General features: G+C 39.4%; 1 protein-coding gene across 4 annotated transcripts in view; it reads right to left on the bottom strand.

Annotated features, from left to right (window-relative positions):
• SPATS2L (spermatogenesis associated serine rich 2 like) overlaps nt 1–20,400 on the bottom strand; it is a 172,550-nt gene that overhangs the window by 114,668 nt on the left and 37,482 nt on the right. Inside the window, exon 1 of one of the 4 annotated variants that reach the window (XM_067298887.1) lies at nt 20,225–20,241. The exons of the other annotated variants lie outside the window; for them this stretch is intronic. The gene's annotated coding sequence lies outside the window, so the exon portion shown is untranslated. Of the gene's footprint in view, nt 1–20,224; nt 20,242–20,400 lie in introns of those variants that run through there. 4 annotated transcript variants of the gene reach the window in all.

Consider the following 20,400-nt stretch of genomic DNA (forward strand, 5'->3'; position numbering starts at 1 on the left):
AAAACAGGCCTCAATGTGCTAATGGAAAACAGTATAGAAATAATAACATGACAAGTGAATAGGGCCAAATAGTCACAGCAACAATGAGAAATACTTATGACCTGAGGAATTCAATGCCTGTGCCTCAAGACATTGATACCAGAGGAAATGGGAAATCAGAAGCTGTAAACTAAGATAAGCTAAGATAAACTAAAAAAAGGCAGTGTGATTTGGGATATTGAGAGTCCCTACCACTTCCTGAGCACAGAATGGTGTGTGTCTATGGTAGAAATCTCTGTTCATAAACAGCAACAGAATTACATGTTGATGCCCCATGGTCTCAGAAGATGGTAACCCCAGACAGTTGCCCACATAAAAGGATTAAAACATGCTTTGCCTAACTTTCAGTGAGTCATATGTAAGAACAGTGCCAAAGAGCTTGGTGACTTAGAAGACCAAACACTATATTTAGTATTTTGCTTCAACAGAGCTTACCTAGCAATAAACAATCAAATTGTAGTGTTTGCATTTACTGCAACTACCCAGATTTGCAACCGCTACTACAGGCAGAACAGAACCTGCCTGGTTTTTGTTCACCTTGTTCAAGCAGCCTTCAACATCCAAAACTGAGCAGTTTTAGGAGCACTTCACCTATTACAAAACCATAAGATATAAATGAACAAAACAAATCTATTCTCCAATGATGTATTTAGTTCTACACATTCTCTGTAAAAGCAATGAACATATCACCCATGCAGAAGGAAATTAAAAGAATCCACAAATACAGAAAAACTATAAGATACCTCAGCAGCTAAGCACAGGTCCCTGAAATGCAAGCAGTACAATTTGTCACAATGACCCAGTTGAAGGAATACCATTTTAAAATGACATGGTCCTGAGCCATCAGGGATATTTTATTTACTGCTGAGAGGGAAGAAATACAGTATTTCATAGTTTTAACAGATAACTATTTGGCAACAAAAAGGGGGACAGAGCAAGCTATAGTGTAAGTTTTCAAGAAAAAGAGGGAAAAAAGGTATCCCAAACTAACAAACCCTTTAAATGTTAGGAGGCTGAGAAGTAATCCATCTGTTTCACTATTATCCTGTATATAATGCTCTCAAAGAAATACAAGAGAAAAGATTCGACATCTTAGATTTCATTTCACCAAATGCCTTTAAGCTGCTAATGTAGGTCACAGACATCCGGCACCCCGTGCTGGCCTCCAGCTGCCTGCTGGATGCGGAAAATGGAGGCTGGTGTTCAATTCTGCAGTGCGCTGGAGAGCACGTTTCACATTTGCATTGCACATTGCCAACGCCTGAAGAACAAATCAAGTTCTCCCCTTTCTAGTCTGTTTAGCCAAGCAATTGCTTTCACCGGAGACCTGATAAAAGTGAGATTTCTTCTGATATCCTCCAGTTGCTGCGTTCAGGAGTATATAACCTAATCTTGAAAAGCCTATGTAACAGTTGATTTAGCCATCTACATTTTAATGATTTTTAAATCCTGCTAATCTCTGGGACTTAAATTGATGGAACTTACTGCCACAAGACACTATATATTATACAAAATCATACTTCCTTCTAGTGGTTTAAAATGTCTGTATTGCAGCTTCATCAGCTATCTATAGCTCTGCTTTTTAATTTAAATAATAGGTACGTGTCTAAAAACAATAAGACTTAGAATTGAGATCCAATGTGCCAGACTGGAGCAGGGCTGGACTGCAAATGAAAACACCTTCCTATTGCTGTGGACAGAGCCCTGTGTAATACTCAGGATTTTTTCCAGTGCCATGGAGTTCTCCATGATATTGGATTTTTAAGTTTCCAAGGCAGTCAAACTACAGAGCTGAGCAGACTGTGTGTGTCTTATCCCGATTTACCCTTTCTGAGCCATTCATTATTTTTGAGGAATGGCAAAGGCAAATATGCAAGTGAATTCTTAAACCATGGATTTGTCAAACACAAATTTTAATGCAGCAGAGGTTCTAACTGAATTAGTGACTGACTTCTAAGTAGCCTAATGGATGCAGTTCATGCCTGTGCTAAATAAAATGGAGCTTCTGCCTTGATACTGATGTACTTGCCAGGGAAACGAGGCTTATTTGGTTTGTGATTCCTGACATACAGTAGCCACTATATTGTCCATTTACGACACAGTGGTGGAGCATTTACAATTTCACTTTACTTTCCATGGTTTCTCTCTCACCTGCCTTGACTGGCAAGTATTTAGAGATTTTCTCCTTCAGTCTTTTTGAATTGTCTGCCAAATTACAGAAACATTTTTCTAAAATAAAAACCTATTAAAAACTAGCTTCTCTAGCAAAACTATTTTGTGCCTATATCACACTTTTCCTTGCAGATCTTTGCATAAGTATTAGACATTACCTGCATCCTAGAGAGAGGAAGTATAGTCTCTGTTTATTGTAAGCACACTGAAGAACAGAACCTGTGAATCCTAGCCCACTGCTATAATTATGCATTCCTAGAGAAACACTGCCTGTCCTTTCATTTGAATGTATATGAGATGCATAGAAAAACAGGATATAGATATTTAATGGTGAGAAGATCTAAGACCGAAAACAATTTTTTGAATAAAGGAAGTGAGAACAGACTTGACTAGGAGAACATTTAAGAGCATGGTGCATAAAGAGAAGATACATCTAAACAGTGGAAGATAAATACAAGTGAAACTGGGAGTGGGAATAGTAGCTTAGAACCACACTTCCTAATAGGAATAACTAGTTGTTGACTGTTTTTTTTTTCTTTTTATCTTCTTTTAAGAAGACTACATGTTTAGGCTTGCAAATAAAAATTAGACTTCTATTCTGGGCTCACCATTTTGAAAATCTGAGCTCCATGGCTTTCAGGGATCCCGTCCTCCTGAGTTTCTGCATGTAGAACTCCCTTGCTATGAATGGGCACCTTGTGCACACAGGGCTTGCCGGAGCTGAACTGCCATTTGCTTAGACCACAGGCTTTTCAGTATGACTCTCAAGTCAACACTCAGGTTGTTTGGTATACAGGTGATTCAAAAGCAAAACCTCTGCAGATGAAATCCCAAACCTCTTAACCAGGCTGGCTGTTCAGCCCTCAAACGCATAAGAGTCATTCAGCAAGTTTAAGCAAAGGCCTCCTCACTTACCTTCAATGTGGAGATAACAAACCATTGTTCCTCTAGGGTGTTGCAAAGCACTTTTGTTCCTCATAGCCTCATTGGCTTTGAACACCACTCTTCACTTCAAGGGTGAATATTTATTTCCCGTTCCTCTGATTTTTCTCTTGTTATTCTTGGCTCTTTATTTATCCCACTCATCTTCTAGATGTCTTTTCACTGTCCAGTAGAGCTTTTAGGAATTTCAGATTTTAACATATACATCTTCTTTTAAGATTTACATTCAGGCAAGAGATAGTCTAGACACTTCTTGTTTGTGAAGTATAAGTGTGCTCATTTTTCCCCTGTGCCAGATGAAAGGGTCACAGGCAAGAGAATTAACTGCATCTTCTCCCAGAGATCCTCCATTATTCATGATTATCAATTCATGAGTTTAGGCTAAGCCTGTTTTTATTCAATCTGATCTTTTCTCCTCCCTGTTTAGAAGTTGAATTAAAGGATAATTATTTGCATTATGCCACTTGTGACAGTATGAGCTGATTAGCTTGTAAAGCACTGATTAGTTTGGGGCTATCTTAGTAAAAAACGATGAATTATAATGGGATATGCAGATAAGCCTGGAGAGGTACTTATGACATGAAGCCAATGAATTTTATATAAAATATATATATAATTCAAAATGAGAATATTTCTTAATTGCAATTTATTATAGATGAAATAGATGACACTACAAGAATGATTATGCAAATCTCTTCTCATAACCAAACAACTTGCATTATTTCACAACCAGCATATTTTTCTATTTCCTGGTATAGCAACTTTCAGTCACAAAGGATCCCTCCCTTCTCCCCTATGCTCCAGCTTCTAGTGATGGGTTTACTATCTACCTGGGAGAACATTATAATATTTGCAAAAATTTTGGCAGAACTACTCACGAGTGGGTAACTTTACAGTATGCACATCCTGCATGTCACACAGATCTAACTCAAGGAAGGCCCCATATTGCTATCCCTCCCCTACAGGGAAGGGCGCAGAATCCTATTCTAAAGGATTCAGAGCTGCTTATACGGACAAAGCTCCCTTTGATGAGAGGCTCAGGAGTACCTTTTTTCTTTGATTGCAGAACTATCCATTGCTCAGTGTTTCTCAAATTTCCTCCTCACTCTTGTTTCAGATATCAGACTCAGCTTCACAAGCTGCAACTCCTATCAGTTTAAGACACTTGGTATTTCTTGTCGAATTACCTATAATTTACAAATGGCTCCTAATTACAAATGGCTACCAGTGCAGGCAAGGACCGCTGATAAATGGTATCACTCTTAGTGGGCATGTGTCTTCTGGACAATCCACCTCTGCTTCCAAGGACTGAATCCTATGCAAATTCTTTATTTCAGTCACCTCTTATCTACAAGCCTTGAGTGTGAGCAAGTGGAAATCTTAAGCAGTTCTCCTCTAATGTGACCTAGGAGGAACTAAACTGAACTGATGGAGTTACAGTCTTAAGAGGGTCCAATTCTTGTTTTCTTGAAAGCTAAGCACTCATTTTTTTCGTGGGCCTGGCAAAAACTTGTAAATCAGATCAAGGGAGAACTTTTCAAGCAGTCTTATTTCTTCGTATGCCCAGTATGCAGAAATCCCACTGAGTAGGAGAATTCAGTTCTCAAGACCTTCCTTTGTAGGGGTGCCCAAATATGAATTTCAGAATCTATTGCTAGGTACCGATTCTGGCAAACAATGATCTAACTTTTTCCAATGAAACTGAAGTTAATTTTGCAGAAAGTGATCCAGCAGTTTGTCATGAGTCTACTCCCCTTCATATATCTATTCACATGCTTTTCCTATTGGTATTAGGATAAGAAAATACAGTATCATGTAGGAGAAAGGGTCAGATTGTGCAAAAAAATGTAGATACACTGATTTTTTTGAAACTTGTTAGATTTACAGCAACTGAACAATTGACTGTGTCCTCCAGCAAGAACTGTTGCAAAGCTTACAGATATACATATCCAATACAGTATCAAACAATGCCTGCACTTCCATTTTAAGCTAGATTCCTTGTAGTTGCTAAATTCACAGTAATCCATGGTATATTATATAGCACAGATTACTATGAATCTAGTGACTATGTACACACATATGGTGTAACCTTGGTAACACTACTACTAAATCAGGCTTTTAACTGGGCCTAAGATTAGATTTCAAACTGCAATTGAAAAATGTGTCCTGAGACGGCTGGTTTACATTTACAGAAATCTGTATAGATTTGTTTTAGCAGTCTTTTCCAACTATAGCTCATGATGTGGAATAGGAATGTTACACTTCTAAAGTGTTCTTCATCCACTATTTATTCTGTTTCACAAAGAACATTTGTGGATTTCTTCTTGAAGTTTGACAGCAGTTAAATTATCTTTAAGTAAGTGCCTTACTTTCTAAACATGTGACTGGCAATTTTCCTATGGAAAACATTTAATAATTTCAAATGACTATGTAGCATTATGGATATAGAAAACAATATGTAACCTGAGGTTCTTTTTCCCCCTTCTGGGAAAAACAATGAAGTCAATTTTCAGCTTTTTTGGAAAAATCTGCTACTTCATTGGAAAGTCAGTATGGAAATTAATATATTAATCATCTATAAATTTAAGTTACTTACTTTGGGGTCTAATACAAAGCATTCTATTGAATTCAATGGACTTTGGATCACACTGTGAGCTTTGTTTAGTCTTCTGCTGACTTATAGCTACTCTCTATTTCACATGAAATCTTTTGTATTTTTCAGTGGCACTAAGTACATTGCAAGCAGAAACTAAAGGACTGCTTTTGAAGCATCATATTGCATACAGTTGTGAAGGAGATTTTATGGAGTAGTGCAATCACATGATAACTAGTTGGGTATAATAAGTCAGCCTCCCTCTGTCAGCACAATTACTCCTGTTTCAAAGCAGAAATTCCTTCTATTTTCTTATAAGCTCAAATGGATTCCTGCTAAATGCCTTCCTTTTTTCACTTCCCTAAATGGACAAGTATTTTTCTTGCTACTCTCAGTGACTGATAACATTCACAGTAGAGTGAGGAAAGTGCTTTTTATATATGTTTGGTTTTTTTTAACCTCCTTTAAATCCCTTAAAAACAGCAAAAGAATACTTCTCCAAAGTACAGCATCCAGGGAGAGGAAAAGTCTAGGGGCTTGAAAAAGAAAGAGTGAGGCTTGATGGGCCTAATTTTTCAATGAATTCTGTAACAGCCAGAGAGACAGCCAAGGGTTCTGAAGGAGCCTTAATCTATTTTACTTAATCACAAGGAATTCTGTGTGATAGACAACTTAAAATAAACACATAAGAGGAAAGTACAGTATATAAATCAGAAGGAGAAGGACAAAATAAACAAGAATCTTACAGAGTCCTACAGCACAGATCTGCGGCAGCAGCTATGGTAGAGGCTATTCTCCTTGGAACTCAATACTTTGGGCCTCAATATGTTAAAAGACCCTTAGTCCTTCAGTATGTATTGAGGGTCATCTGAAGGACCACATTCTTCTCTGGTATTTTAACAGTTCTATCCTAGTTACACACCCTGTTCTCAGGTCTTCAGTAGAAGAAGAAATGGTCTTAGTTTAGTCTGTTCAAAGACAGTTCACAGAAGAAAGACAGTGCACATCATCCAGCAATCTTTGCGTAGCTTCCAGTCCAACAACAGAGTCCTCTCTGCTTATTATTAAATAACATTATCAATCAAGCACAGCATTCCTAAGTCTTACCAGCTTCTCCAAGCTAATTTTAACTGATTATCCTCTTTGCTTATGTGTCATTTCACTATCAACAGCACAACCCTTCAATTAGAGGAAAATGAATACCCAGAGGACATGATGTGTTAACTTCTCTTTAGAGCCTTTTATTAATGAGTTAGTCTGCCAGTCAGACAAGTCTATCAACATAATACTTGGTCAGGGAAAAAAAATGCAAATGCAGCCCCATAGCTTCAGAGCACATACTAAACCATCTCAGTAAATACAGATATGATAAGACAAATTCTTAGCAGGAAATGTACATCAAAATTACTGCTGGGGGAATGGTTCCAGTGAAGTGCATTCTCAGTTGTGTATGGATAATTATCTGCATAATTCTAAGCTCATTGATACGCTATATATACACACAAGCAACAACACTCACGTCCTTACATGCATATCTGAACACACATCTTTTATAAGCCTTGGAAAACCAGAAATAGAAAATTAATTACTGACCTGTACTAAGTCTCCTATTTTCTCCTGTAGCCCTCACTTCTTACACTTACAGATGAAATCATGCACTTCTGATAGTAAAACAAGAAGAGTTCACAGAAAAATATTCTGAAGTAAAGCAAGTTCTGCATGCACAGATCACTTGTGCATTACCATAAGGGAAACCAGACATTTCAGAAGCTTTCACAAGAACGACATAGATCCTGGGTTTGCATGGTTTATGTCCACTGAGTGCTACACAGCACATGGAGTAAACCACTGTTAGGCTCCAGGTTAGGCTCTGATAAATGAACGCCAAATTTCTTTTTTGAAAGTAGGCGAAGATCATTATGGGCTATTTTCTTCCCATGTTTCATACTGCTTAAAATGTGTTGTGCCTTATTTTCCTCCACATCTTCTCTGCTCAGTGTCTTTCTGCACAGTTCCTCTCAGCACCTATAATTTAAACTAAAAGCAGCAGCAATCACAATAGCAAATATTTACAGAACAGGAGCTTCTGCAAGGCCCCTGGAGCCACACCAGCCCGATTACTCGACAATCCCAGTGAGATGGCTGCATAGCTGAACTGTCACATTTTCCTAGGGCTTAGGAATGGAGCTGTCGTAACCGGACCTCAGAAATCACTTACTGCTATGATTCACTCTAATTTGAAAGCCATGCTTCTCCAGCAGGAAAATACAAAGCGCACTCAGCTGAGTACTGAAGTTATCACACAGCAGTAAAGGCTACTTAACAAGAAGTCCATCAAGACTCTCTGACTCATTTTCTTCAAAAATCACCAACCAAGTGGGATTTTACAAAGCCATTCCTGCCCTGTTCAGAAACACAGGCTCTAGATATGTTTCAGTTACACTGTTTTAGGGGATCCTATGTCAGTATGATTCTCTCTTGAAATGTTTACAACACTGTTTCAATTTTATCAGTTACCCATGTTCTGACTGGGCAGAATCCTCAGACAAGTTATCCACTTATTTTCTTTCTTTAAAAAAATCTCAGTTTTTTTCCTCCTTTTTCTTTCTAGATTCAACTTGTGAAGCTATGCGTGCTAGCCTGATTTCAGTTATTTTAAAAAGTGTTGTACACAGTACAATATCAGACCAGTTAAGGTTTATATTTGTGAACATATGTGACTACATTCTTTGACTTTAAATAAACACTCAGCAGCAGTGGAGTCTGCAACCTTTTGGAAAAAAAAAGTCACCATTGGAAAAAAAATTAGTAGACAGCTTTATGCAATTGTGACTATAATTCATTATGTCCCAGATAGAAAAAAAGAAAAGGGCACAACGGTTTACAAGGCTGAGGAAAACACCAGGAATTATCATACATACATATACACTCCTAAAATTATCACGGAATCTAGCTTCTGCGATCAGGGGTGACTAACGCAAATAATCCAGCTCAGGTCTGCTGGATGACTTTCATGACCTGTGGGTTTCTTCACTCCCAATACTTCATAAGGCAAAATTCGCTCTGTTTTTCTAGTTATTTACTTGACCTTTAGAAAAGAGGGGTCTGAATACCACTTTGACATGTGCAAGCTGGCTGATATTCTTTATAAGAATCACAAATCTCTCAGCCTAGGGATATTTCTGATATCTCCATTCATACAGATTTTCTATGAGCACTGAATTCCTAGAGGGTGAGGTGTTTGACCCACTGCATCTTTTCCTTTTCAACTGTGTTTTGGATTGCCTTTGGCAAAATGCCCTAGTAATAGGAATGCAACAGACTTTAAAAGCTAAAATAAAAATCAGTGAAGCCTTCAAATAAATTACAAGCACATTAAATACAGTGCTGTCAGCTCTAAAGGTCAGATTTTGCTGTTGTGAAAATTTGCTCAGTGCAATGGGAACTGCATATGTAAACCCTGTTTGCCAATATATGCCTTTAATGTCCAAGTACAAAAATCCTTTCTATCCCATGCAGCTGACACACCTTAAAGCACACAGGAAGAAATGCAAAACTAATAATGAATCAATCACTTGGCATTCGCCAGAAGGTAGTCTTCATGGTAAACAGAAGCGAAAGTTCAATCCCATGAATAGGAGCATGCTGGAAATCATTGAAACCACATAGGAAAACAAATAAACTCTCCAGTTTGCTAGCCGTGAGATGACACTTTCAAAACTGCCCGCAGCTAGAACTTTAAGTGCATAAAGATGCATGTAAGTATCCATGGAATTTTTCAAAAGCAAAACCATGCCCAATTCCCAGGGAAGTACTAGGAAATAAGCACCAAATGGGATTTTCAAATTCAGTGAGGGATTTACCTACCACTTTTAAGTGAAACTTAAGTAACCTCACTTGTGAACACAATTTTCGGAACTGACTTTGGGATAACTGGGACTACATTTCAGCTACAGTGCATTTTGAAAATGGTAGTTAATAACTACAGGAATCAGGAACAGATGAGAACTGCTTTGCAGAGTGAGAGCTGTACATGTCAGGATGCTGGTGTGTCCCCTGGGCCAGATCCTTAGCTGGTGTAAATCAGCACTAATCAGACTTTTTCAGGGTCTGGCTTTACATACTTAAATCTAAAAGAATGAAATACAAAAGGTAAAAAATTTGGTATCCGGATCCTAATAAAATTTTATACAATGTCAGATGGGAGGGATCCATGTTCCTCTTAGTGCCTACTGAAGGAGAAAGTGGAAACTAATGCTATTTTCAGCTATTTGCAGCATGTGCTGCAAATTAACCCTCAGCTTGGTGCTACCTAAGCATTTGGGTTTGAATTGAATTGTAAGCTAGTGTGAACTGCTCACAGGCTTAAAACAGAGGGTAGACTTACGTACTCCTGCATACAAAACACATGCATATATATCATAAAAACAGATTGCAAGGAGAAAGTGACAAGCCACTGCTTTGTGATGGATTTAACAGTTCCTTGCTTAAGCATATTGTTAAGTATTTCTCATCAGAAAGCATCTCAGTAGGGGCTTTTGCTCCTATATAAACAGACAGGCAAATATTCCCTGCATAGGAGATGCCAGCAACTGGTCGTATGGCCAGCATCTTTGTAGAAACAGGGAGGAATTTTTCAGTGTGTGTATTTCTTTCTCTTCCCCCATCCCCAAACTGAACTTACTTTACGCCTCATTGTACAGCTAGTACATGCAACATAAATAAAACATTCCAAGTACCTGAAATAAATGTGGAATTTGGAGCTCATCCTGAATCTCAAACCTATTCACAATGAAAAAACCCTGAAGGCTTACACAATGTGCAGCCATGCCTCACGCTGCAGACACACTGCTCAGCGACACTAGCAGGAGGCAGGATACACTCCACCTCACCCAGTCAAGCTACTTCTCCTCTGTTTTTACTTAGGCTCAATTCCTGCTCACTTGAATGGGAATTCTACATTAATAGGTGTGAGCTGCATTACAGTAGCCCCTGTGGGGACCTACTGTGCCAGTTGCTATACCTATACTGAGTAGGAAGGAGGCAGCTTTACCTGAAAGAATTTATGATCCTGATAGAACAATGAAAACAACAGCACTAGGAAAATGATTAGCCTGCTGTTCAGACGTACCTGAGGCACAGAGCAAGCAAGTAAAAGATGTCCAAAAACACACAGAAGGGTTCATCAAATCCAGAATAGTCTACTCCTTGCACAGAATGCTCATATCACAGCCGCACAAACTATATGGCAACAGAGGCCTCCTCTTTTACCCATGGACACCCCATCTCCCAGTCTTTAACTGAGCCATAGGGAAGCCAGGTGTCCCGGAAAGGCTGAAATGACCACATGCTTACAGTCAGAACCCTGGGCATTTTCTGGCAACATTTGATTTTTAAGATCACAAAGTTCCTAAGAACTTTTTTTTTTTGTAAGCAGGCTGCTATTACCAGATTTTGAGTCGGCAGCAACATGTGGATATTTTTCAGAGAGTACTTTTTCCAGTGACCTAGTGTCTGAACGAATTCATCATGAAATACAGAAATGACAGAAGTGTCATTAACATTCACCCCAAGCAATAGAACAGCTTTGAGAGTGTCCACACACATTTGCTTCACTCACAGTTCACTACATTGAATACTCATTCAACCAGACTGTTTGGTCCTGGTAAACACTGGACAAGCTTTTTGGCTTCTGTAGTTACTAAACCAAAAGGTACATTTTGCTGACAAGTATGCAGCTGGGGTGTTTCAGAACTCCAGAAAGCTTTCCCAGGCTACCTATGAAAAGGTCTCTTTCTCATAAGATCACAAACCAGGTCAGTACAGCAGGGAACAGAACTCCGGCCTCTCCAGAGCCTTTCAGTAAACCAGGAAAATATCTTGATGATGGAAAAAGTGAATCCCCAAGAACTTCTCAAAGATAGCAAGTAGCTACTCAGCCCAGAAGGTGATTTGCAATGAAATTCTCCTTTCTTCCAATACCAAACGTATATGCCTTACCTACAAGGTACTGCTGCATCTTTCCAAACAAAAATTTACAACTGAGAGACATTTTCATCAAGCCAAGTTTAATTTGTCACTTTTTCCCACAGGCCAAGCTAATTTTGTTCCCATCCGATTGCAGCCAGAGATCTGTTCTGCATTGAGTGCAGATACTCCCAGACACTTTCCAGCACTCTCCCCCAAATGTCAATGGCATGCAAATGAATTCCATATGAACAGCGCAAATGCAAATGAGCAGCTCAGTGGATGATGACAAAAAGTCCTGTTATTCCAATTTTGCGACTCAAGAAAAACAAAACAGCCTCAGTACGTATATGTTACCTTTTATTTAAACCCTATATTAAACATTTAAGGGCCAGATTCAGAATAACGCGTGAATGTCTCAGATTGTGTCCTAGTCTATGAGTTGACTTACTGAAAGCCTAGATTGTATTACTCTATTTGGTGGCAAGTAAAGGCGGTGAAATCAGGTTCCTAAGGCATTAAAACATAACTGTATGGGTACTGATGATTCACTTTCCTCTCCCTGTATAAAAACCTGAATAAATTCTGTATGAATGGGGGTATTGGAGGGGGAATCCTCCTTCTCTCCTCTATTTGCTAAGCTTATTCATGGCCAAGCTCTATATACTTTTTTATATATCCCATTTTTAACTAACACTTTATTGTGTAGTTGTACCAAAAATTTACTGCATACTAGAAGCACGAGGAGCAAATGCAGATCTATTTGCTGAAGCGTATTTTTAACTTCCACTGCATAAATGTGAATAATGAGGCTGCATCAAAAGGAGGACAGACTCATAATCTTTAAAATGAAACTACTATCAACCCAAAACTTTGAAAATTTCCAAAATATAAAACCACTTCACATAAGAGTGAAAAAATCTACTGACAATTTGTAGCTAGATTCTATTTCAGGCACTTTACAAATCCTCCTTTACAATAAGTACATGCCCTACTTTCAGATAGGGGTTTCACAGCTCTAAGCAGTTTAATTATGTAGATTCTCAGCACTCATTTCAAAGTTCTACCATGGCACACTACAGAAATTCAGATATGTTGTGTAAGCCCACTCAAAAAACCATTAACTTCCATCATCAAGTTCCTGTTAGGAACAGCAACTTATTGGGTGACCTGTTCAGCATGTCTTGCACCTTAACAACTTCCTGTTGGTTTCAGTAGGGGTTTCTGAGTCACCGAACATACCAACAGCTCTCCTACCAGGAAAATATATAGTGCTTGATACCAAATCACTTTGGCCACAATAAAATGCATTCAACACTAGCTATTTCAGTACCAGCATTTCTTTTACCTACTCCATTAAATCCCAGCAATTTACCATTATATCATTAATTTCAAAGAACAATTTGCAAGGGCAAAATTTTGTTTTTCCAACTGAATCAACAATAATTGCTAATACTTTAACAATTCTCACATGTTAATGCTGCCTGTTTAAAACAACCAACATTTGTTAGATAGGAGAGACAACAAACAGCGTTCATTGTGCTGCTGCAGAAGTAAATGACAAACTTAGCATTAAAGGAATCACAGGCAGTTCCAGGTATCTTAAGCTTCAAGAACAGCAGTTCCAGTATTTTAAAACAATTGCATGCAAAAGTCATGTTAAAGTCCCATTATCATTGGACTTTAGCCCATCCTTCTCATGAAAGTTAATACAAACCATACTGCTTATGCCAATGTTGTACTGAGAACTGGGATTTATACACGCAGCTAAAACTATTGGTTCAAAAAGAATCAAACTGATTTAAAATTTGCATTAGCAAGGAAGATGTCATGGTCCCAGAATGCAATCTATGCAATACTATTCCAGCAAAAGCAAATGCTAAGGTTGATGAGATTCAGTTTCAAGAAATCCCCAGTTGTCACTGTGAAAGGGCTCCAGGAAATGTAGGTATTGGTTTCAGAATAAATGATTTTATGGATCAAAAAGCTTAGGGTTAGAGGCTAGAGGTTAATTTCATCCCACGCAAAAATCCACTGCAGCTAGGGGATGGGTGCAGTTTGGTAGTTTGACAAACATGTCACAAAAAGCTCTGGTTCTTCTAGCTTTGTCCTGCTTATGACTTATATTTCATACAGTTCTCTTCAACCAGTGCTGCCACTGAGCAATGCCATATGCTCATGTGATATCTGGCTACAGTTCCATCTCAGGGGCAGACCTACTAGAGAAGATTTGAGAAGTCTGTCATTCTCTCTCAGCACCTTTCACGTGGGGCACATATCGTAGGACATTTGGTGGATACATTACAGTGTCACAGCACACCTCTTTTGTGCCCCCATCCACACCACAGCTGCATCAACCAATGTAGCTTTACTGGGGAAGCAGTCTGCTGGATGGAGGTAGACCCCTGCCACCACTAGGCCTAGCTGCTATGGTGCACGTGCTGCAGTAGGGGCCTGTCACGGCTACACAGACGTCCAGTCCCTTTCCTCCCCAATGAGAGTGTCTGTGTGTGCACATAACAATCATCTGTCTCACATCTCACCGGGAGCTGGGCACCCACTTCTTCCAGTTAATTGTCCAGGCGGTATTCATGGCTGTTGGATCCTTGTGTTCATGAGTAGGGCACCACCAATAATGGTCTCACAGCTGAGTCTAGAGTATGCTAATAACCCAGGGTGTGACAAAGCAGCATCCTGCTAGAGCCCATTCACTCCATATGGCAGAAGCAGAGCATTTCCCTTGGGCGCATGCAAAGCCCAGCTCTGAACAGCGAGCCGATGCTGCACATCAGCGAGGAAAACACTCTATAGAACAAGACCGAAAGCACTGCCTGACCTTGGAAGAGCTTGGTGTCCCTGGGGAGATGCACAGCAGGAGTACATCCCCCATGCAGCCCACAGCGGGATATATCTTGCACTCTAAACAGAACCTAATGTGAAGACATTAGAATGCATTTCTTATTTACTGCTAACAGGAACTTGCTTCTATCTCTGAAATCTCGTGGGTCTACTCTTCTGTCAGCCTTGCAGAATGGCTGGGAGCGCTTTCCTAAATTACTAGAAAACCAGTAGGAGCAGGCCAAACTAAAAGACGTTTCTGATACAGAGCCATGGTTAATCATTTGCCCATTAAATGAAACATGTAAACAAAGCTTCACAGCAGAGACATTTGTTAGGGAGTATTTGTCGGCTCTTTGATGTTTGTCATCTGAAAAGTTCTTTTATTCCTCTAAATTGTATCTTGATGCTAATTTTGTTACATTCAGTTGCAGTAATATGATCTTGTGATATAAAGCAACAACAGTGCTTATGTAAGGAAAGCAACAGTGAGCCCAAAGAAGTTTTTCAATTAGAGTATTAAATGCCTGGTAGTCAACAAGTACATCTGAAAAAGGTGATATACCAATTCTGGAATAAATCCTTTCCACCTGGTAAGGCTTTTGCCATTCAGATCTATCTTTCCTAACAATATTATAACACTCTTAAAAAGCCATTTTTTTGCACCATAAAGAAAAAAGAATACATCAGTTTCTCCGAAGTCTCTTCTGTTCCACCAATGCCAGATTTTAAGGCTGGAACCGCACTAAAGAACTAGCATAAGCCTTCCAAGGTGGGGAGCAGGGCTAGAGAATAAGACAGAAGTTCTTTTGGTAAATGTGGAAGCTGGTTTAAGCTGTGGGAAAGAGGTGATGAACAGTCCCCAAAGCTGTTCCACTAGAATGATAAGATATTTTAGGCTGGGACTGAACAGGTAACTGATCCCCTCTTTAAGGAAAGGTACTGGCTAACACATAAATAATCTACTCTACTGATATTGTCATTACAAGGAGAAAATTCTCTCAAATTCTTATCAATTTTCAGAGAAACAGTCACATATATAAACCTGTTTTTCAGAAAGGCTGAACATCAACGACCATAGCAGCCAAAAATACCCGTTGCCCAGCAAACTGAGCCTTTGGGTATGATATGGCTCATGCTGTGAAAGGAATAAAACCACCAAACAAGAACAACATATTTTGACAGAGCTTCACCAGCAAAATTTTAAATAGTTTCTATCCTTTCAACACCCTGCTTTTCTGTGCACTGCACCACCATGCAACAGTTTCATATGACAAGCACAAAAAGAAATAGATCTTTAAAGGCAGAGAGATGGCTGCTAAGAGCTTTGTCAAAGATATGTCCTGACAGATGCTATGGGTTGGTGGTACTTCTATACGAAGCTGAAATAATCACTCAGTGAAGGCACCTTATGCTAAGCCTCTGCAAAGTGAGCTGGTGATCCTACCTGCACACGGTCATAACAAGCAAGTTCCTTTCTGTTAGTAGCCCTCAGAGCGGAATTGATGGTGGACTCGGGCTCACAGCAGTTACTGTAGACTGACGTGTCCTTATAAATTCAGTGCCTAACTCTCAGAAGCAGTTCTATTTTTTCTGTTACTTAAAAAGACACAGTCTTATTGACTTTAGGAAGAGTGCTTGTAAAGAGATAAACATTTAGGCATAAAGGTCATGACTACAGACGAACGATTTTTTTTTTAAATTTAGTGGCTGAACTGAAAATTCATGTGTGTGTGTGTGTGTGTGTGTGTGTGTGTGTGTGTCTGTATGGTGAAGACATTTAGCAGTGCTCTATCAAGAGGAGAAAAAAAAATGACACCAAATATTCAGGATCAAATGAAAAGTTCCAGTTCATTAAAAATGAGCTTAAAGTGATACATAAAGTTGCCATTGATGCAAAAAGTTGGAATACCCTCTCAAAAATGTTAGCACTGTATAATTCAACTTAAAATTCTTCAACCTGCCTCAGCAATGCCTACTTTTGCATGGCAATGTCCTTTTCAGGTACAGCACTGACTGTGCCAGTATGACAGATGTCACCTGTCCTATTGGCTCTATTACTCCTTCACTCAATTTCTGTGTTTCCAACAAGTGTTGGCTAACTAATAGATTTTAATCCTTCTTATTAGTGCTACTGTCTCTGTATCAGGCCAGCACAAATAGTACTGTATGGTCCCCCAGGACTCTACTAATCTTAAAGCTAAGAGCATACAACATTCCTCTTGATTGCATGAGCTTGCTGCATAAAGTTTTTTGCTGCACTACATATCAGTCATTGAATCATGAGGAATATATACAACAGAATTCAATAGTTTGAATTACTAGATATGCTTCCCTGAAAGACTTATAAATCCATCTTGGAAATCATCCCCTCTTTGCATGTTCAGATACTTTGATCCTAGATTCAGGGTATTTTTCATTGACATATTGAAGAATCTTTTCAAAACCTAAAAAAAGTAAAGCCACCTTTGAAACTATTAATAGCTGCTTAAAACAGAAAAGGAGTTAAACTTACAGATTTCCTCACACAGCCTACCATCCATCAGTAGGTAGTCGTGCAGTCATGCACTTAACTCTGAGGTATCTAGAAGAACTAAAAAATCATTATTCTGTGGGCTTCAAATTAAAATCCCTTAATTTTGCTTTCAGAATTGGGACCTGTCTAAAAGAAGAAAGCAAAATTCAAGACCCTAGAAACAATTTGCTGGTGAGCAACACCCAGCTCACATTTTTTCTCTAAAAGGAAAAGAACAATTTCACTGGAGACTCCACAGGTTTCCCTGAGCCCTGCTCTAAGCCTCAGGCCTCCTCAGGCATTCAGGCAACGCCACCCTCACCTGCTGCAGTGGAAAACTAGAGTGGCAGCCTCTAGCACAGTATTTCTTGCTGTGATAGACAGGACTTGGAGAGAAAAGTTTTGGACATAAACTGACCCTAGCATGGACCTTGATTTGCATTTATTCTGGGAGATTGGGATCTGGTCTAGACTTTGGCTTGCAGTAAGGAAAGGAAATCTAAAACCTCTCAAAGCTAAATCATTGCTGGTTTTGGCAGAGCCTGAGTTCAAATGAAGTCTAGTATCAGTAAAGTGCTATGTAATGTATTCTAAAAGCATGATAACTTTTAATGACAGGACTAACCTTGTTAGAAAGGTTCCCCAAACATTTTGGATCTGTTACATGAAAATAGCAAAAGCTCTAATCGTTAGAGCATTAACATTCCAGATTCTTCATCTTTTACACATGAAACCCACGCATTATATTTTCTTCTGTGAGTTTGTAGAGATGGTTTGAAGAGGTTTTTCTATCTGGCATATTATGCTTGCATCAAGACCTCCAAACTTTCAGGTCTCTAGTGTTTGCTGCAATTTTTCCTATTTTCTACCTCCGTTTTCCAAATGTGCTCTTGGAATTGTCACCAGGAGGGAGGACTGAGGAAAAAAAAACATAACTAAGTGCTGAGCTCACTTTACCATATGTGAAATTGCAACTAGAAGCCAAGGCATTTTTTTGTATCTATCTATTGCAGGAGGTGCCAGAAAATGGAGGAGCCAAGGAAGCAAGGACTTAGCAAGTAGCAGGCCAACATGTGTGCACTGAAGGCCTACTCCAGCTTTCAGAAGGACTGGAAAGGCTGGATCAGGCCCCTAACGCTTTTCAGATCTGAAGCTTGAAGATCTTGCCATGAGAAGAAAAATCTGGTTCATGCTACACCATAATCAGACCTATTTCAACACTATGAGTAACCTTTTTTTACTTACTCCCAATGCAAACTGCCTCTCGAGATGCTAATATTTGGTGCCCATGCACAAAAGTTGTGACAACTGAAAATGCGCATAGGTCTGTGTGTGTGTGTGTCTCCATCAAGAGACTTAAAAACAGGCATGGGAATTTCTAGGTGACTTGGCTATGTTCTAAAATTTGGGGGGAAATAGAGCTTGGATGCCCCTTCCAAAACAGACTTTTACAGCTCTTTATTCAGCAATACTTTTTACAATTTTTCTGCTTCTTGGAATTAAGTAAAAAGGTGATGAATTTAGCTGAACAGAATACCTGAGACATTGAGGATTTAAAAAACAGATTGAAGGAATGGCTCTGCATTTATTATAATAAACAAACAGATTTAAAAAATCCCTACAGGATATACAAATAAAAAATAATAAAGAGCAGCTCAAATTACGTTTGGAGCTATCTCTCTTTTTGGCCCTTTCATCACCTCAGCACTAGATCCAAATTCTTAACATACTGCACTCAAGCACATCTCATTCTCTGCAAAGTGGTGACAGGGAGGAATTCAGTCAGAATAAGGGGAGAGACAACCACTAAGCCATAGCACCAACCAGCAAATAAAATTATGCACGTGTACGTGTTTGCAAGACCCAGACCTTAATGTACATCAACAACAGATTCCCATACAATGGACTATATTCTCACTTGGCAAAAATTGGGGCAGCTCCTCTGACTACAGCTCATGAAGCCTCCCTTTATTCTGTGGACTCTCATTTGAGGTAATGTAACTGCCATTTAACATGAGCTGCAAGGATACCGGAAGTGTCAGTCAGCTTTGACTTATGTTTTTGGTGATTTAGGGGAACATGGCGAGGCTGCAGCCTCCTGCAGTAAATAATGAAATAGAGTAAAGTAGCAGTTTTGGGGTTATGAATATGTGACCTGTCTATTACAGCTATACCCACCTACTGGGATGAGGGAGTGTTTTTGCTCAGTTGAATAGGGGAGCTGTAACAAGCAGGAAGACAGGTAACAACCTCAGTAAGTAATAACCCAACACCCAAAAGACAGTAGCTCAGCTAACAGCTGTGAGTTACACAGCTGCACAACCTGCCTTCCACAGAGCAAGATCCCAGAGATGAAAATGACACTGACCCTACTGAAAGGTCCCACTCTAAAAGGAAAGGGAGGTTAATTGTCAGCAACTGCTCCAGAGGAGAATCATAAAGGACTTGATCTCATCAGTTAGAGGATGGGCTATGTACCTCAGACTTGCATGGGTAAGACAAGGAGATGTACCCTACGAGGATGCACACAGATGAGAACAATGTATAGGATGCGTGGAATAAATCCTCTGTCCCTGTCATGCCGACAGGGCCTCATCTGGAATCTCCTACTTGGTTTTGGGTGCTATGCATCAAGGAAAATGCGGGCCAGCTAGGGAGAGACCAGAGGAAGGTGACAAGTATGGCTGGAGAGAGCAAAAAGCACTACAGGGAAGGGCTGACAAACAGAGATTTGTGTATCTTAAAATCAAACCTTTAAAGGGTGTTGTGAGAGCAGTTTCCAAATACCTAAAAGGCTGCTGAAAAGAGGAAGGGGGTGAACTATTCCCCACATCCACAGCACAAATAGGAATAAGATTAAGTCTCACCAAGAAAGGTCCAGGCCTTTAGATATCTTTTACATGATAGGGAAACACTTCGAGGGATCATCTGGAAACGTCCATCCTTAGAGGGCTGTCAGAACAGGTTAAACAAATATCTGTCTGGTTCTCCAAAGAAAAAGCTGATCCCTCCTCAGGGAAGGCCAATGGACAAATGGTCTCCTGAGGTCCCTTTCAGATCTGCTCTTCTATGATTCTGTGTAATCCTGATGGGTCTTTAAAGGGCTCTCTGAGAAGAAGTGGAGAACATAGTAGTTAATAAAGTTAATATTCTCTGACCTCTATCAGCTTCTGTAGACCCCACACAATTTCAGTATCCAGTGTGCTAGGAGCTGCCTGGAATCCTCTCCAGAAACCAGCCCTCCTAAAACAGAGGAGATTTTGTAAGAACAGAAGACAGAAAGTATTCCAGTGTTCAGATCATGAAAAAGGCACTAATGGATTCAGTTGTCTAA

The sequence above is a fragment of the Apteryx mantelli genome, chromosome 6, assembly GCF_036417845.1.
Source record: "Apteryx mantelli isolate bAptMan1 chromosome 6, bAptMan1.hap1, whole genome shotgun sequence".
Classification (NCBI taxonomy): domain Eukaryota; kingdom Metazoa; phylum Chordata; class Aves; order Apterygiformes; family Apterygidae; genus Apteryx; species Apteryx mantelli.